At 39.9% G+C, this 18,042-nt stretch overlaps 1 protein-coding gene across 5 annotated transcripts in view; it reads right to left on the bottom strand.

Annotated features, from left to right (window-relative positions):
• GFRA1 (GDNF family receptor alpha 1) overlaps positions 1-18,042 on the bottom strand; it is a 220,128-nt gene that overhangs the window by 69,081 nt on the left and 133,005 nt on the right. The gene's annotated exons all lie outside the window — the stretch shown is intronic.

Below are 18,042 nucleotides of genomic sequence, written 5' to 3'. Positions count from 1 at the left end.
AGCCCCGTCCCCAGTAGAAGGATGTTTCTGCAGGGAGAGGGAAGTGATGGAAAAATCTTCCAGAAACAATGTATAAGGTGGTCCATGGAGTACTGATGATGAGGTGTAGCAGTGATTCTCTGGAGCGGGCAGGGAGCTGTTGGACCAGCACTGCGCAGCTGTGGGATGAGATACCCAAGCAAGTTCCTCCTCAGGCCTCAGCCCCTCCATGGATTCTATGACTGCGTTTCATTCTGTTTATGTGCCTCCAGTTGATAGGGGCCAGGAAGGCATTTAGGAAATGACAAAAGGCTAAAAAATTGACAAGAGACAAGGAATAGTTGGGTTAGGTGGGACTGAAAGATAGGGCAGTGTATTTGCTGCCTGTCTAAAGGGCACACGGTATATTGTTCAGCCTTAGAAAAAGAAGGAAATCCTGCAATGCGTGACAACATGGATAAACCTTGAGGACATTAAGCTAAGTAAAATAAACCAGTCACAGGAGGACAAATACTGCCTGATTCCACGTATAGGAGGCATCTAAAATAGTCAAACTCATAGAAGCAGAGAGTGGAATGATGGTTGCCAGGGGCTGGAGAAGAAAATGAAAAAAAAAAAAATGGGGAGTTGCTCTTCAAAGGGAATAAGGTTTCAGTCATGCAAGATGAATAAGTTCTAGAGACGTGCTCTACAACACTGTGCCGATTATTATCAATATTGTATTGTACACTTAAAACTCAGTTAAGAGGGTAGATTGCATGCAAAATGTTCTTGCTACAATGTAAAAAACTGTACATAAATAAACGAAGGGCACACAAAGCAAGTCTAACATTTTAGGAAAAGAACAACTCTCCCTGTTCTACTGAAGATGCGTCTTGTTTTCAGAAAACCCATATGTAAATATCTGAAATCACACCATTATACCCTGGCACCATGAGTCATATTTTATTGTGCTCCAGGTTCATGTGTCTTCCTGTGACATTAGAGTCCAAGAAACTTGCTGTAGGGAGATATAGACCAATGGAACAGAACAGAGCCCTCAGAAATAATTAATACCACACATCTACAAACATCTGTAAATGGGAAAAGGATTCTCTATTTAGTAAATGGTGCTGGGAAAACTGGCTAGCCATATGTGGAAAGCTGAAACTGGATCCCTTCCTTACACCTGACACAAAAATTAATTCAAGATGGATTAAAGACTTAAATGTTAGACCTAAACCATAAAAACCCTAGAAGAAAACCTAGGCAATACCATTCAGGACATAGGCATGGGCAAGGACTTCATGTCTAAAACACCAAAAGCAACGGCAACAAAAGTCAAAATTGACAAATGGGATCTAATTAAACTAAAGAGCTTCTGCACAGCAAAAGAAACTACCATCAGAGTGAACAGGCAACCTACAGAATGGGAGAAAAGTTTTGCAATCTACTTATCTGACAAAGGGCTAATATCCAGAACCTACAAAGAACTCAAACAAATTTACAAGAAAAAAACCAAACAACCCCATCAAAAAGTGGGCAAAAGATATGAACAAACACTTCTCAAAAGAAGACATTTATGCAGCCAACGGACACATGAAAAAATGCTCATCATCACTGGCCGTCAGAGAAATGCAAATCAAAACCACAATGAGATACCATCTCACACCAGTTAGAATGGTGATCATTAAAAAGTCGGGAAACAAGAGGTGCTGGAGAGGATGTGGAGAAATAGGGACACTTTTACACTGTTGGTGGGACTGTAAACTAGTTCAACCATTGTGGAAGACAATGTGGCGGTTCCTTAAGGATCTAGAACTAGAAATACCATTTGACCCAGCCATCCCATTACTGGGTATATACCCAAAGGATTATAAATCATGCTGCTATAAAGACACATGCACATGTATGTTTGTTGTGGGCACTATTCACAACAGCAAAGACTTGGAACCAACCCGAATGTCCATCAATGATAGACTGGATTAAGAAAATGTGGCACATATACACCATGGAATACTATGCAGCCATAAAAAGGGATGAGTTCATGTCCTTTGTAGGCACATGGATGAAGCTGGAAACCATCATTCTCGGCAAACTATCAGAAGGACAAGAAACCAAACACCGCATGTTCTCACTCCTAGGTGGGAATTGAACAATGAGAACACTTGGACACAGGAAGAGAAACATCACACACCGGGGCCTGTCGTGGGGTGGGAGGAGGGGGGAGGGATGGCATTAGGAGATATACCTAATGTAAATGATGAGTTAATGGGTGCAGCACACCAACATGGCACATGTATACATATGTAACAAACCTGCATGTTGTGCACATGTACCCTGGAGCTTGAAGTATAATAAAAAATAACAATAATAATAATAATAAAAGAAAAAAGAATTTTGCTGTAGAAGGCAATGAGCAAGACAGGAGCCCTTCTTGGGTGTGGAGTACAGGAAGCTGGCAGCTGCACATCCATCCTGGCTTTAACAAGCACACCTGGTACTGTTTCTCCATCTCGCTCTTTCTATGTCTGCTCCTCTCTGGCTCCTCTATTTCTACACTCAGGCTTCCCAGGACTCAGGAGTGAAATATTCACCATGTGCCCTGACAGGGCCACCAGGGCCTCTGGGCCTTGGTGACACTTCTAGCCTTCTCCTCTTTTGAGACTTCTAATATTTTGCTATTGAGCCCAAGGGCAGTGATTTATATTATTGAAAGTCAACAGTTCTCTAGATTTCTAAATTATGCATTTTTGATGATAATCTAAAACAAATTAAGATGACCATATTCTGGATCAGACTTTTAAGGCTGGGTACTGGTACACAATTTCACTACCTGCACTTACATTTGTATTGATGTTGAATGGCACTTTATAATCTCTAGCTAAAAGGGAAAGAACAGAGGCACAGAGCTAGATGAATACTTACAGGAAGTGGCCAGTGAGATAAGAACAAACAGTTCAAATGGAGAAAAATGCCTGAAGAATGGTGTCAATACGTGGCACCCAGTAATACAGGCCTGCCAAACTCAAAAGGACCCATGGAGAAGCCGAGCACTGCATTCAAACTGTTAGCACCAATTTAGTTTCAGCAAAATAATATTATCTCTTACACTAAATTAATGTTATTAGCCTGCATTTCATTGTTTTCAAAGGTCTGTTTGTATTTATGTGTGTCATTTTCATAGTTGTATAAAAGCCAAGAATAAGAGCTTACAGTTGTATGTTTATAAATTTCAAATAACATCATAATAAAAATAATGAAAGTCAACACGTAACATCTAGGAAATCAATTTTTCTCTGTAAGGAGTCCACAAACTGATACACAGGCTTTAAAAAAATTGGCCTAGTGTGCCAGGCGCGGTGGCTCACGCCTGTAATCCCAGCACTTTGGGAGGCCGAGGCAGGTGGATCACGAGGTCAGGAGATGGAGACCATCCTGGCTAACAAGGTGAAACCCCGTCTCTACTAAAAATATAAAAACATTAGCTGGGTATGGTGGCCGGTGCCTGTAGTCCCAGCTACTCAGGAGGCTGAGGCCAGAGAATGGTGTGAACTCGGGAGGCAGAGCTTGCAGTGAGCTGAGATTGCCTCACTGCACTTCAGCCTGGGCGACAGAGTGAGACTCTGTCTCAAAAAAAAAAAAAAAGAAAAAAGAAAAAAAAATTGACCTAGTGTATACCTTTTTTGTTATAATAATACCTTTTTAAAGTTGTTAAAACTACATATGCCATTAAGGTTTTCCTCTTAATGTTATCAGAAAAGCAATTTTTTTTTTTTCAAAAAAGGCTTTGTACAAAGTTGGAACAGGGTGAATAATTTTATGTCTAAACCAATTGCTCAAAGTTTACTTCATGTAGCAGTGGGTGTGACTTAGCCTCACTTTCTACTGATTCTGTTTTCATCTACGTATAACTCTTGCCAGAGCACCATCTCCTTACATTATTTCAGAGCCCATGACAAATTCTAGAATGCACAACCTGGTACATTCAAAGGGGAAAAAACTATTAATTCATTTCTAGCTCACAGGTGAACATGCGACTTCCTTTTTGTTTCAGATTCTCATTCACACAAAATATTTTTATAACCTTTCCCAACTTGACATTTGAGGTCAGCATTACCCAAATATCAGAACTGAACAAAGACAAAAGAAGAAAATAATAGACTGACATTGCTTACAAATACAGATGCAGCAATATTCCCCAAAATTTAGTAAACTGTATTGAGCAATATGTTAAAAGGCTAATGCATCATGACCAACTTGGGTTTATCTCAATAATGCAAAGGTAGTTTAATACTTAAAAATATATGTAATTCACCACACTAACAGAATACAGTAGGAAAACCGTACAATTATTTCAATAGATAAAGAAAAGCATTCAATAAATTTCAATACTCATCCATAATTTGCTGAAAAAAGTTCAGCAAATTAAGAATGGAAGAGAATCTCTTCAATCTGATACAGAGCAGCTATGAAAAACCTATAACTAAAGTCATATTTCACGGTAAAATACTAAGATCAAGAACAAAGGATTCCCCTTCTTACTGCTTATAGTCAATGTTGCTTTGGATGTCCTATACATCTCTAAAGAATCCACAAAACAACTATTAGAAATAATAAATGAATTTAGCAAAGTCACACGATACAAAGTTAATATAAAAAGTAATTGTACTTTGAAAAAGATATACTATTTTTATTGATACATAGTGTTTGTACATACTTATAAGGCATATGTGATTTTTCATTAATGCATAAAATGTGTAATGATCAAGTCAGAGTATTTAGGATTTTTTTGAGTCTACAAGCTTCATTTTTAAAAATTTTATTTGTAATTAGTAAATAATAATTACATATATTATGAAGTAAAATGTGATGCTTTGATATATGTTTAATGTTATGGAATGACTAACTCAAGCTAATTAACATAGCCATCACTTTCATATGTTAGCTGCAAAAAATTAGAAAATGAGATTTTAAAAAGTAATTTTATTTACAGCAGGATCAATGAATAAAAAATATAAAAAGCACTTAAAATGAATGTAACAAAAGACATACAAGACCTCTACACTGAAAACTAAAAACACTGGTAACAAAAATTGAAGACTTGATAAATGGAAATATATACCATGTTCATGGATCAAAATAATACTGTTATGATTATTAAGGCTCAATGTTATTAAAACTTAATAGCTTATGTAGTTTTAACAACTTTAAAAAGGCAACTAATATTATTATAACAAAGAAGGTATACACTAGGCTAATTTTTTAAGCTTGTAAATAAGCTTATAGATAATTATCTCCGAATTATAATACATTTTGAAATTGTCAAACAGATTCTAAAGCTTATATGGAAATGAAAAGGACTCAGAATAACTCAAGCGATTGGAACAAGAAAAACAAAGTTGAAGGATTCACACTAACCCTTCTCAAGTTTTACTATAAAGCTTAAGTTATCAAGACAGTGTGGTACGGTATAGGCATAGACAAATTGAACAATGGAAAAGAAGATAGAACTCATAAACATCCCACACACCTACAGTCATTTGATTTTTTTTGAAAGCAACACTGAAGAAATCCAATGGGGGAAGAAAGTCTTTTCAACATATGGCACTAGAATAATTGGATAATAATTTTTAAAAAAGAAAAACCCAAATACAAACAAACAAAAAACCTCAATCCCTACTTCACACCATACACAAAAATTAATGTAATATGGATCACAGACTTAAACATAAAAGCTAAAATCATAAAGCTTTTAGAAGAAACATAAGATAATCCTGGAGATAGACAAACATTTCTGAGACAGGACCACAGAAAGCAATAACCATAAAAGATAAAACATTGGTAAGGTAGAGTTCATCAAAATTAAACACCTCTGATCACAAAGGACACTGCTAAGACAATGAATAGACAAACCACAGACTGGGAGAAAATATTCACAAAACATACATCTGACAAAGGACTGGTATCTAAAATATATTAAAAGTGCCCAAACCTCAATATAAGAAAACAACCCAATTAAAAATGGGCCAAATCTTTGAACAGACACTTCACAGAATAAGATAAATTAATGGCCAAGTAGCATCTGAAATGTGTTCAACATCATTAGTCATCAGAGAAATGCAAAATAAAACCACAATGAGATACACTCTACACTCACCACAATGCTTAAAATTTGACATCAAATGGTATTTTAAAAATGTGATGTCTCTAGAATACTCATACATTGTTGGTGGGAATGGAAAATGGTTCAACCACTTTAGAAAAACGCTGGGTAGCTTTTTATGAAACTAAACGGACAATTACCCTATGACCCAGAAATTCTACTTTTAGGTTTTCATCCAAGAGAACTGTGAACATATGTCCACAGAAGACTTGGACAAGAACATTATACCAGCATATTGGTATGTATCCATTAATAGGAAAATGGCTTAACCAACGGTGGTCTATCCACAGTTATCCACCTGGACTACTACTCGGAAATAAGATGAGATGAACTATTGATACACAAAATAGTGTGGATGAATCTCAAAAACACTCTGTTGAGTGAAAAAAAATAAAAGACTACACACAGAAGTACACACAGTATGATTATCTATGTAGTTCTAGAATAGGCAAAACTAATTTATGATTTTTAAAAAAATTAAAAGACTGGCTACTTCCAGGGAATGGGGGTGAGGATTGGCTAGGAAGGAATAAGAGGTAACTTTCTGAGGGGGTGATGGTAATATTCTCTACCTTGAGAACGGCTTGTGTTGCACAGTTTGGGCCAAAACTCAGAGAATAGTATGCTTAAGGTTTGTGCCTATGTAAACATTACCTCAAAAAGGGGGTGGGGGGGAAAGCCAGGAATGGTGGCTCATGCTTGTAATCCCAGCACTTTGGGAGGCTGAGGTGGGAGGATTGCTTGAGACCATAAGATCGAGACCAGCTTGAGCAATATAAGGAGGCACCGTCTCTACAAAAAAATGTAAAAATCACCCAGGCATGGTGGCATGTGCCTGTAGTCCTAGATACTCAGGAGGCTGAGGTGGGAGGATTACTTGAGCCCAGAAGGTCAACGCTGCAGTGAGCCATGATCCACATCACTGCACTCCAACCTGGGTGACAAGAGCGAGACTGTGTCTCAAAAAACAAACACCACCAACAAAAGAACAAACCAGGAAAAGAAATAGCCTAAACAAATATTGAACACTGGTTAGTGATATGTGTGCTGAAGCATTTAGAGGCAGTATATTGATAAATGAATTTCAAAAATTTAGAAGATGGACATATGGGCGCTCATACAGCAACCACATTTAGATGTGAATATGGAATACAGGTGGTGGGTATATGCATTAACCATATTTTTTTCCACTTTTCTGTATGTTCGAAAATGTTCATAATAAAATATTGGAAAAAATAAATTCATGCCTACCTTATTATTACTCTCTTCAAAAAGTTTCACATGGGCAATTGCGCAGGGCACATGGGAAATCACTCCTGGCCCCTCCCCTCCTTTCGCCTGCTAACTTAGTCCCTCACAAATCCACCTCCAGCTCTCTCCGGGGCCCTGATGCTGCGTATCCTACTGCAATGAAGTTCAAAATAAACACTGCTGAAATCACAGGATATATAAATTAGGGTCGAGTTTTCACCTGGTAAGAAGATTGATCCTCTATATCTATTAAATGGATCCCCCAGTGCACGAAAATACTACCTCAATGACTTGAGGGCACCGGGAGGAGAGGGGAGAATGATTCGATTTACACCCTTGGAGTCAAAGCCAGCCTTCCATCAGCTCGCACACCGCACGGAGGATCAGGAGCCCGCCTGTGTTTTACGGTCTGGGCACAAGCGCCTTCTTGCCTGCGTGGGAAGGCTTCTGAACAGCTTTACCATAATTCTAACTGCCATCCTCTCCACAGCTCATTTTAGAGTTCAGCATTAAAATGTTGCTTTCCCCCCTCCCCTCCCCCTCTAATCTCTCCCTCCATCTGCTGTTATTCATTCTTTAACTTGGTAGAACGTCTGGGATGCTGTCTGAATGGGAAGTATTCTCAGAATGAACGCTGTTTACTAGAAATCCTTTTTTCTTGGGGGAGTGCATATGCGAGTGGGTTGTGCTCAGCTAATGTGCTCCTCTCCAGCCTTGACTCTGTATTACGGAGAATGCCATTTAACCAGATTTTCATTTCGAATTCCATACAGCCATGTTGTTACTTTGCCGGTTACGTATTGCTTTCTTTACCATCATTCTAAGCCTTTCTGGCTGTGATCACATCTGGTGGTGACTTGTTTCTTGTGTTCTTGGCCATGAGAGGTATAACATTCATGGCAACTTGAGGGCGAGATCCCAAAACCTGCCATGAAAAGGGTCAGGTGCTGCTGAAGGAGGCATGGATTAGGAGTGAGGGGCGTCTGGGTTTTAAATGTGGTCCAATCATCTGAGCGTCTTTGTACCGTCAGCTTTCCCCCCGTGGACGTCAGTTTCCCTATTTGTGGGATGATATATCTAAGGTCCCTTCAAGCCTTAAGCCTCTTTGATTTAATGGCTCTAATATAATTTGCCTTTTCTACATATAACATCAGATATTTAGAATAAAATGTGGTGATGAGGGACAGAATGTAAAACCCCAGCCAGAGGCTCTATGCACTTGAAGGCACTGGCCTCTCAGCAGTCTGCTACTCCAAAGAGTACATGGACCAATGATTTCAGCCCTGACTTGCAGGCAGAGCAAATGTAAAAGGTCCCTCCAACACCGTGAGATGTGGAAGTGTCAGGGATGAATTATATAATGGGAGAAGCTTTCACATTCTAAACTCCTCTGGAGCAAGGAACTGCCTTTATCCCAAATACAATCCTCACACTGTCCCAAGTAAGAGGCTATCACTGTGGCCAGCAGCCCTGATTATTTACACTTAGAAAATGCCACCGTTATTGGCAAACACCAGGGCCAACTAACCAGTTGAAACGATTCAGAATGAAACACAGATGCAAGCAAGTAGAAATCCATTTCTATAGATTATGAGGTGGAATAAAACAGTAAATATAGTAAAATCTGCATGGCCTGCATGAGATATGATTTACGAAGCAAAAATTCACAAGACAGTAAAAGAACGTTTGTTTGCAAATGCTTGCCGATTTCTGGTATCTTTCTGCCTTTCTTTTTAAGGCTGCAGAATTGAATTCACAACTTGTTTCCTCTTTTTCTTTCTGAATTGATTAATTACTATGTTAATATAACTACTGTTCTTCTTCTAGTAGGCTCCCTCTAATGTGTTGTCCCAGAAAATTAAAAAATGGGTAAAAGATGCCAAATCTTCACAGGTGGAGGCAAACTTTTCTGGAAGCTCAGAATGACAGTCTGGGCTTCTGATATCCACACGGATCCTATGGCAAATTTGATCATACAGGTTGTGACCCTTGTAAATGATCCTTCAAGAGCTTGGTATTTTCCAGCTAGGGTGCTAAAAATTACATTTAAAAAGCACACGTTGGCTGTTTGGAACCCATTTTGTCATTCATACACTGTTTCAGACATACTGTATTACATGATGATGAAATTCCTCCTAGTTCTGTTTTTTCATACCTTACACAACTATATTAAGCTGCAAGCCATACCCAAGTTTTCTCTGGGGCTCACGGTGACTGAATTATTTTCAATACCTGTAAGTTTGGAAATAATTATTTGATCTGGTGAAGACAGTTCCCCATGTTAACCACAAGTCACAGGCTAGCCTTATCCATTAGAGCTTCCATTTCCTTAATGCACATTCTGTCGCCAGCCTGCACCCTCTGCTGTGCAAACCTTAAAAAATTGGATGTCTCCTGTAAGTGGTGTGCAAGTCACATGCTTGCTGCTGCACAATGATTAATAGTGCTGTCCCAGAAAATGGGATCATTACATTTTTAATTAACCTTTCCAACCTCCTCCACCTTTTCCTTTTGTTATACATTGGATCTCTGAAGTTTTCTATTTGTTTATGTTCAACTAGGTTTGAAACAAAGGCATGAAAAATGGTTGCAGGTGACACAGGAGTCGATGCTTCAGGTGAGATGCCTGGTAGGGTGCAGTGCCTCATTGTACATCAGATGGAGGGACAGGCGCTTGGAACTTGGTGGCTGGGTTCCCACCTAATTTTTGTTTTGGCAGCTTAGCGTTATTTAATGGCCTTGGCTACCAGGAAACTGGCTTTTTAAAATCTCTTTCAACCTAATTATAATTACGGTGTATAAATCATACCATGATCAATTATAAAAATCTCGGGTTCATAAATATTTAACTTAGCATTTAAATCCACGCTGCAGGAGTGCATGAAATTTCTGAGCCCGTCTCTTCGCAAACAACTGCTTTATTACAGTTCCACTGCCAATTACTGAAAACGGAACCAAGTTTGTCTTGCCGCACACTCAGGCACATATTTGAGCATAATGCCTTTCTGTGTATTAAGATGGCACAGTTTAGTTATTTCTAAAATATGCCATGTCTCCTATTAAAAAGATATTTTGCAAAGACTTCTATGGCCATCTTTTAATTCCTCAAGTATGGAGAGGCACAATTATAATATTAGACATAAAAACACTCATTAAAATAGATTTTATCTAATGTAAGATTGATTCTGAGATAATTGAGGTCAGATTTGTTTGGAAAATGTATCGTGACATGTGCAAATGGTGATGCAAAGAGGAAATGATCTTCTAGGAGGACTCAAGCACAAGAGCTAAATATTTTTCAGCAAAATCATAAAACCATAATTGGATTTCAATTTAGTAATAGCCAGTCTAAGACAGGCCATTTTTAATAATCTAATTATGTGTTCAGGGCCTACCCAGAACTCTACAATGGCTACAGAACTATTAATTGTACTCAATCCTGTTGCATCGTCAACCATGAAATTTGCTATTACATGTAGGACTGGCTCTCAGTTATGGATACTTTTTTTTTTTCCCGATCTCAGATCATCTTTATAACATCTCAAAATGCCTATTCGTTTAATTTTCTAAAAGTGAAATTTTTAAATGACTTTCTCTGGACCAGAAAAAAATAGCTCAGATTTGTTGTCCTTCTACAGACAAAATTCACAATGAGATCTACAAACATTTCCCCTGTTTTTATGAAGGCTCAGAGATCAGCCCTTGTTTTTGTCTGATTTTCATTAATTAAAGGTATTTAATTGCTAACATCTCATTAGCAGTAAAATTAATGAGTACGTCAACTACAGGAAAAGATCTGCATGATAATATAAACCTAATTCATTTTATGGGGTACAAACTGTAGCTCCACTAATATTTAGCCTGTGCAAGCGCCACTGATACTTAGCTATTTCAACAGTAAAAGGCTAAACATGTCTTTAAAACCAACGCTGCTTCTCCCCAGAGAAAACAACAAATGTGAGCCAGCTGAGTAACAAAGAATCCAAAGCCCCCCCTTCCCCCTCCCTTTCCACCAATGTATTGCCATGGAGAAGACTAATTGGAAGAGAAATATGGAGTGATTTGCTTTTAACAATTCTCTAAGTTGTTACTAAATAAAAAGGTATCCTTAAAATAATGTGTATGCACTTATAAACTAGCATACCCAGCTTTCAGAGTATCTCTGTGTGTGCCATGCTGAGTAGCTAGACAGCACTTGTCCCAAAGAGGCTGCCAGTGCTTGGGACATTTCACAGAACTCTTTCCTGGAAGCCTGAGGCCTGTTCTTTGGAATCCCTGAACAACATCGAGTCCCCTGCATGGAGGATGGACTTTAAAAGCCAAATGTCATTTAGCACTAAGTGTGATGAATAAAGGAGGCCATGATGTTGGACAATGCACAGGAGTAGAAAACAAGGAATGAATATATGTAAGGATTTTTTCCTATGGGTGACTGAGATGTCAGCTCTGAAAATAATCACTGGCTTTCCCAAAAAGCCATTGCGCCAAAGATGGTCCAGGAATAAGTGCTTCGCTTCTCAAGGTGACTACTTTGAAGGAGAATATTCATTTGAATGTATGTGTTCTTAGTAAGCTCACTATCCATAGTCACATTGTACATTTGCTCTGTTCCTCCAAACAGCTAGAGCAAAAAGATGCCACCAGAAGGCAGGCTACATGTCCGAATGTCACTTCTACTACACAGTCTACAAACATTGTTCTGGCCTCAGTATGCATAGAGAGAAGGAAAAGCATGCATTCTGAAGCCAAAGAATCAGCTGAAACAATGAAAAATGAAGAGGCTGAAGATCCTATTAACTAGCCTAGATGATGCTGAGATAATAATGAATCATTGATGATGTCGGCAGTTGTCAGGGCCCTCACAGTGTGGATTTCAGCAAAGATAAGCTAAATATCAGGTCTTTATTTTTAGTTAAAGAGCATAAAATTCAATGCCTTTCCTCCCACGAGCCTATTTACATACCTGCTGTGCTACCTATTTGCCTTCACCTGCTTCCCAATTAATACCCCATTAAGCCACTCCACCTGCGGTGGCTTCTACCTTCACCACAGCCCTGCAACCATCATTCATCTGTTACAGCTCAATTGTTTCTTCCAGAAAGATAAACAAAAGCTGCATGAATAATAATTGCAGCCCTTCACATTTACAGGGTTCTTAAAAGACAGTAGCCAAAAGCTTGGCCAGTTTGTGAGGAGAGAGCCAGGAGCTGGGCAGAAAGTCTAGAGCAAATGGAGCTGCACTCAAGAGGACCAAGGGAGCAGAAAGGTCAATCTTAATAGATATGTGAATTCTGGGCTCTGTGTGTGTGTGTGTGTGTGTGTGTGTGTGTGTGTGTGTTTGTGCATATGTGTGTTTATTATTGAGACGGAGTCTCGCTCTGTCGCCCAGGCTAGAGTGCAATGGCGCAATCTAGGCTCACTGCAACCTCCGCTTCCTGGGTTCAGGCAATTATCCTGCCTCAGCCTCCCCAGTAGCTGGGATTACAAGTGCCCAACACCACACCCGGCTAATTTTTTATATTTTTAGTAGAGATGGGGTTTCTCCACGTTGGTCAGGCTGGTCTCAAACTCTTGACCTCGTGATCTGCCCACCTCAGCCTCCCAAAGTGCTGGGATTACAGGTGTGAGTCACCATGCCCGGCCTGTATATATATATATATTTTAATGGTGTTTTGCTTCATTCATGAAGGTGCTTCCTGTCCCTTTGGGTTGATAAAACTTTGTTTGGTTAAACGCTTTTTCATCACCTATTAGTACATTGTTTCTCATTCATATAAACAGGTTTTAAGTGTTCCAAAATTTGGTTCCTTCAGTGGCCAAGCCTGGCCACCATGTGAAAATGTGTATTTTTACACAACTCCTAGGCACTTCTGATGATCAGACTTGGAATTCGCTTTCTGTAGGTTAAAACTTTCTTTTTATACCCACCTGCACTCTTACTTATTTTCCTACTAAATTCTGGCTTTCTATTTGGCTTTCAGGAATGTGGTCCTTAAAAGCTACCTGCTAGTGGACAGTATACTCCGTCCTCATTCCATGAAGATCTTGTTGATAGGAAGGTTTTCTTTGCCCATATTTCATGTGTGACTTCATAATTAAGGCTAGACTAGATTTACCAGGGGGTCCTGGAACATATATTTCCAGGTAGATTAAAACAAAGCAAGATGGTAGGACCCCCTCTCCCCCAACACACACACACACCTCCACAACTGCCCCACCAACCCCCCATGGCCTCTCATGAGCTTGAGATGAAGGAAGAACACCAGAACTGGTGGCCCAGCTGCATGCCTCAGTGAGCCTTCATGTTTTACTTTAATGGAGTGTTGGCGAGTCTTCCTGTTCATTTTGTTTCAAGCTTTAAATTGGTTCCAAATGCATTCACACACTTACTGTTTGAGCCCTGATATAACTCTTGTTAGATCCCCATTGGAAGGACGACACCAGTTAGCTGAAGAATGAAGTTTAAGCCCTGGAATTTTTACATTAAAATTCCTTAGTCAGGACCTCCATTGTGTCTCTGCAGCTTAATCTACCACTCTGTCTCCCACAGGAATTGCAGAGTAAATTCAGCAATATTCTCGTGGTGTTGGGCACCAAGCCACCTCTCCATAGGAGGTGCTCTCCCACCTGGCTCCTGCCCATCGAATGTGGCTGAGAGTTTGCTGAGGCAGGTAGAAGCAGGTGAGCAATCCAGCACTCTCAGGTTGCTTCTATAGGTTGGTGCAAAAGTACTTGTAGTTTTTGCCATTACTTTTGCACCAACCTAATAGAACATCGCATTCCTGAGATTTTCACACAAGTGTGTTGGTTTTGGGGTTGTTGTGTCCCTGATTACATGAGCACCACATCAATTAAGATCCCAGGGCTAAATAAGAACAAGCCCAGCATTCAGAACTGACATTTCCACCTAGCGATTTGCTCAGTAAGAAAGTAGGTACACAGTTTAGGTAAAATGCATGTGTTCTACCAAGGACTCCTTCAGGCTGTGCCTTTTCTAACAGAGATTTGGACTTGCACACTAGCTAGTTTTTGTGAGAAATGCTTGCTTGAATGGTTCCATTTAAGCATGGGTGAGGCTGAAGCCAAATGTGAGTGTTGGGGTCAAGATGATTCCCTCTACTTTATGCCTGGAGAGATCAGAATCACATTCAGCACAAGTGCCGGGGCTCAGTCCAGCTGCTAATGCTTCCAGCAGCACCCCAGGACATGCCAAAGGGAAAGGGTCGCCCTTTGGCTAGGGCATTCAGGGATGAGAGGAATGAGGACTATTGGCCTCAGAATGGTCAGCCATGCTGCCCTTCAGTGGGGAAGGGATAGAGGGCTGAGAGCAGCAGTGGATTCCTGCTCCATCGGGGGACAGCCAGGGTCTCTGCACTTGCACTGGATGGATGAGGCCCTGGATTGCAGGAGGTCCTGTTTTAAGACAAAGGAAGACTCATACAAAGCCAAATTTCCATCATTTAGCATTCTTACCACGATATTGCCAACACAGGTACTAATTAGCCTTTTACCCTTTGGCCTTCAAAAAATGAATGATAAATGACTCCTGAGAATTTCTCCTGGTGTGTCTAGAACTGCCTCCAGTGCCAGGAAAGATTGGGCAATCTTATTCCTATGGCATTAGCTAATGAACTGACCCAAGAGAACTGAGAGAGTCCTAAGGTAGGAAATATGGTAGAATACAATTCTTAAGGTAGGAGTGTGAAGGTTGGAAGTGGGGACTGGCTTGACTCAGGAAGGAAACCGGCATTTCCAAGGACTATAGTGAGCCTTCCAGGCAGTTCTTGAATAAAAACAAAATGGAAGTCCAGTGGCCTTTTGGTGGAGGGCAAGGCTTTCTCAAAGTTTCTGTTTGATCTATTATGTGAAACAGATGATCTCCAATGGCAGATTTACGAGCTGTCAGTTTTAACCGAAAGGAAATCCATCCCTTAGAATCTTCTGCAAGCCCTTCAAGTACCGCACGTGAGAAGTTCTATTTGATAGTATAAGTGGGACCACATTTAGTGACGTTTGGGGATTGAAGCAGTAGTGGTTGAAGTGTATGCAGTTCAAAGATTTGGCTTAGAAATACATTTGTAAAAAAAAAATTGAAAATTAAATGTGGCATTAGGAAAGACAGGTGAAATGGCATAATTTCACAGAAAGCCAAAATTCTGGAAATCTAACATACACTCTGAAATTGGTAATTCATTTCTGGTATGGAGTCTGCATGCTAGAAAGAAAAAAAAAAAAAAAGCAAATGTCTAAATCTATTTCTTGACACCAGCAAGTGGTCCTCTTTGTGTGCTAAAGACTTCTTTAAACTGTCAATAACTCAGGAATGCTTCCGCATTTGAGAGAGAACAGAAAGGAAATTATAAATGTGATTACAGGCCCTACATGGTCTTCTAAGGAAAGGAATCACAATCACCTGCTGAATCTGAACACTGCAGAGGGGGAAAAGGTATCTACAGGAGATTAGTGTGTCAGTAAATACATAAAGTACAGAAGTCCCACATATTTGACATTTGAAGAACAAAGCTATCCATCAATGTCCTGGCACAGATCGATCAAGCAGGATGCTACTGCTGAAAACCTAACAGTATGATGGTAATAATGTAGCCATAAAACCTCTAGTCTATAATTGACTGCTTCCACTTGAAGCTAACATGTCTAAAACAGTGACTAATGTTCACGTAAAGATTTCACTTGCGTTGAATGACAATCAGTTACACCTCACACGATTCAGTAAATGGCTTGCGCTGGATATAATGGCCCAGGGACAGACACCAAGGTGGAGAGGGAGAGTATATCCCAAAACGAACAACGCAGGTATGTGAGTTGAAATGTGGGTCTTGGGTATGTTTCTTCTTGGCCACCTCCTTTAGATGTGATGAGGCTGCCACTTTCTGACAAAGTAACCCAATTAGAAATGTAAGCGGCTGCGGAGTCCAGTACCATTATAGCAAGCTCCTCAGGGCATCCAGGTCTTAGATGCGAGCTTTGTTTAGTGAGCCTAGTACTATAAATCACATTCCTGTACCTTGAGAGTATATGCTCTGTCTCCTGGCAATGAGTAACTAGAGGCAGAGAAACCAAGGGGGTTGGGGGAGAGAAGAACAGCATTCACAGATTTTGGACCTCTGTCCTCTTCTTCTTCTTCTTCTTCTTTTTTTTTTTTTTTTTTTTTTTTGAGGCAGAGTCTCGCTCTGTCACCCAGGCTGCAGTGCAGTGGTGCAATCTCGGCTCACTGCAACATCCGCCTTCCGGGTTCAAGCGATTCTCCTGACTCAGCCTACTGAGTAGCTGGGATTACAGGCACCCGCCACCATGCCTGGCTAGTTTTTGTATTTTTAGTAGAGACGGGATTTTGCCAAGTTGTCCAGGCTGGTTTCAAACTCCTGACCTCAGGTGATCCACCCATCTCGGCCTCCCAAAGTGCTGGGATTACAGGCATGAGCCACTACGCCCTACCTCTTCTGTTTCTTTTCTTTTTCTTTTTATTTTTTTTTTAAGCTCTAAGAACATCTGTGAATGCTGGGTGCCAGGCTGGTAAATAAGTTGGTTAGGCAGATCGTCTTAGACAAGAGATGTCTAGCTGGGCTGTTAGCAATGAGAATTGAAGTTTGAAAGGAAAGCTTATTGCTGTTGCTAGATGACCAAACAAAAGATTACTTACCTCTCGGCACAAATTCAGAGCCTTCCATTAGTGTGAATGGTTGCTGAATGGACATGGACCAAGCAGCGCAGGATTATTCATTGTGGGCATTTGCCACAACTACATTGATCAGCAATGCCCTGCCATGCAGCAGGAAGGAAAAATGGCTGTGTTTGTTACACCCATCTCGGTTTTTTGGTGTGTTGTGTTTTAATCTCAAAGGAGGTTTTGTATGCACTCTTTGAAAGCCACTTCCACTCTGGTCATGTTTAATTTCAAAATATGAGAATTCCCGTTTCCCCTTCAACAAATAGGAGAAAAGCCCTATGCATCTTTGAGTTCACAGCCCTGAGTTAAAGCCTTTTTATAAGTTGGATTCTAGTAAAATAAAGTCATCTGTGGATTTCATTTTCACAAAATCCCCAAGACCTTTCTGTGCTCCAAAATGTTATTTGCAAATTTCAGCGTTTCAGTTAGCCAGTAACTGTTTATTACCAAAAGTAGAAATGTGTCCCCACACCGTAAGGTTCATTGTAACTAAAAATTTTAATTAACATGTCTGGTAGCTTCTAATGGACTTTGCGTGTATGTCAGATTGCTTTGTGGCCTTTGATATATACTTAAAGGTAATTGGGTAGTCTAACTGATGTATTTTTAAAGAGCAAACTATTGATTAATAATGTTTCAGTATTAATATAACCACTTTGTGTGGATCAAGAAACATCAACAGTAGAAAACCCATATTTATCTACAAATTAACAACTCTATATAGATCTGTTACTTTAAGCTAAATGGGGAGCATCCACTCATTACATTCCAACAGGGACTAGACTCCTCGTAATAAAGATTAAAGCTGAAATTGGCCTTATTTTTCCACTGCATGAAATGAATGCTATTCACCAGTTCATGCCCTGTTGGAGCTGAAGAATAGTTGCAGTAAAGCACAGGTCCACTTCCTGCTCTGACAGGCCAGTATTTTTAATGCTTTACTTGATGAAAACACTCCATATTTTGGGAGCTTTAATTG

The sequence above is a fragment of the Piliocolobus tephrosceles genome, chromosome 9, assembly GCF_002776525.5.
Source record: "Piliocolobus tephrosceles isolate RC106 chromosome 9, ASM277652v3, whole genome shotgun sequence".
Lineage (NCBI taxonomy): Eukaryota > Metazoa > Chordata > Mammalia > Primates > Cercopithecidae > Piliocolobus > Piliocolobus tephrosceles.
This window is presented reverse-complemented; position numbering and strand designations above follow the sequence as displayed.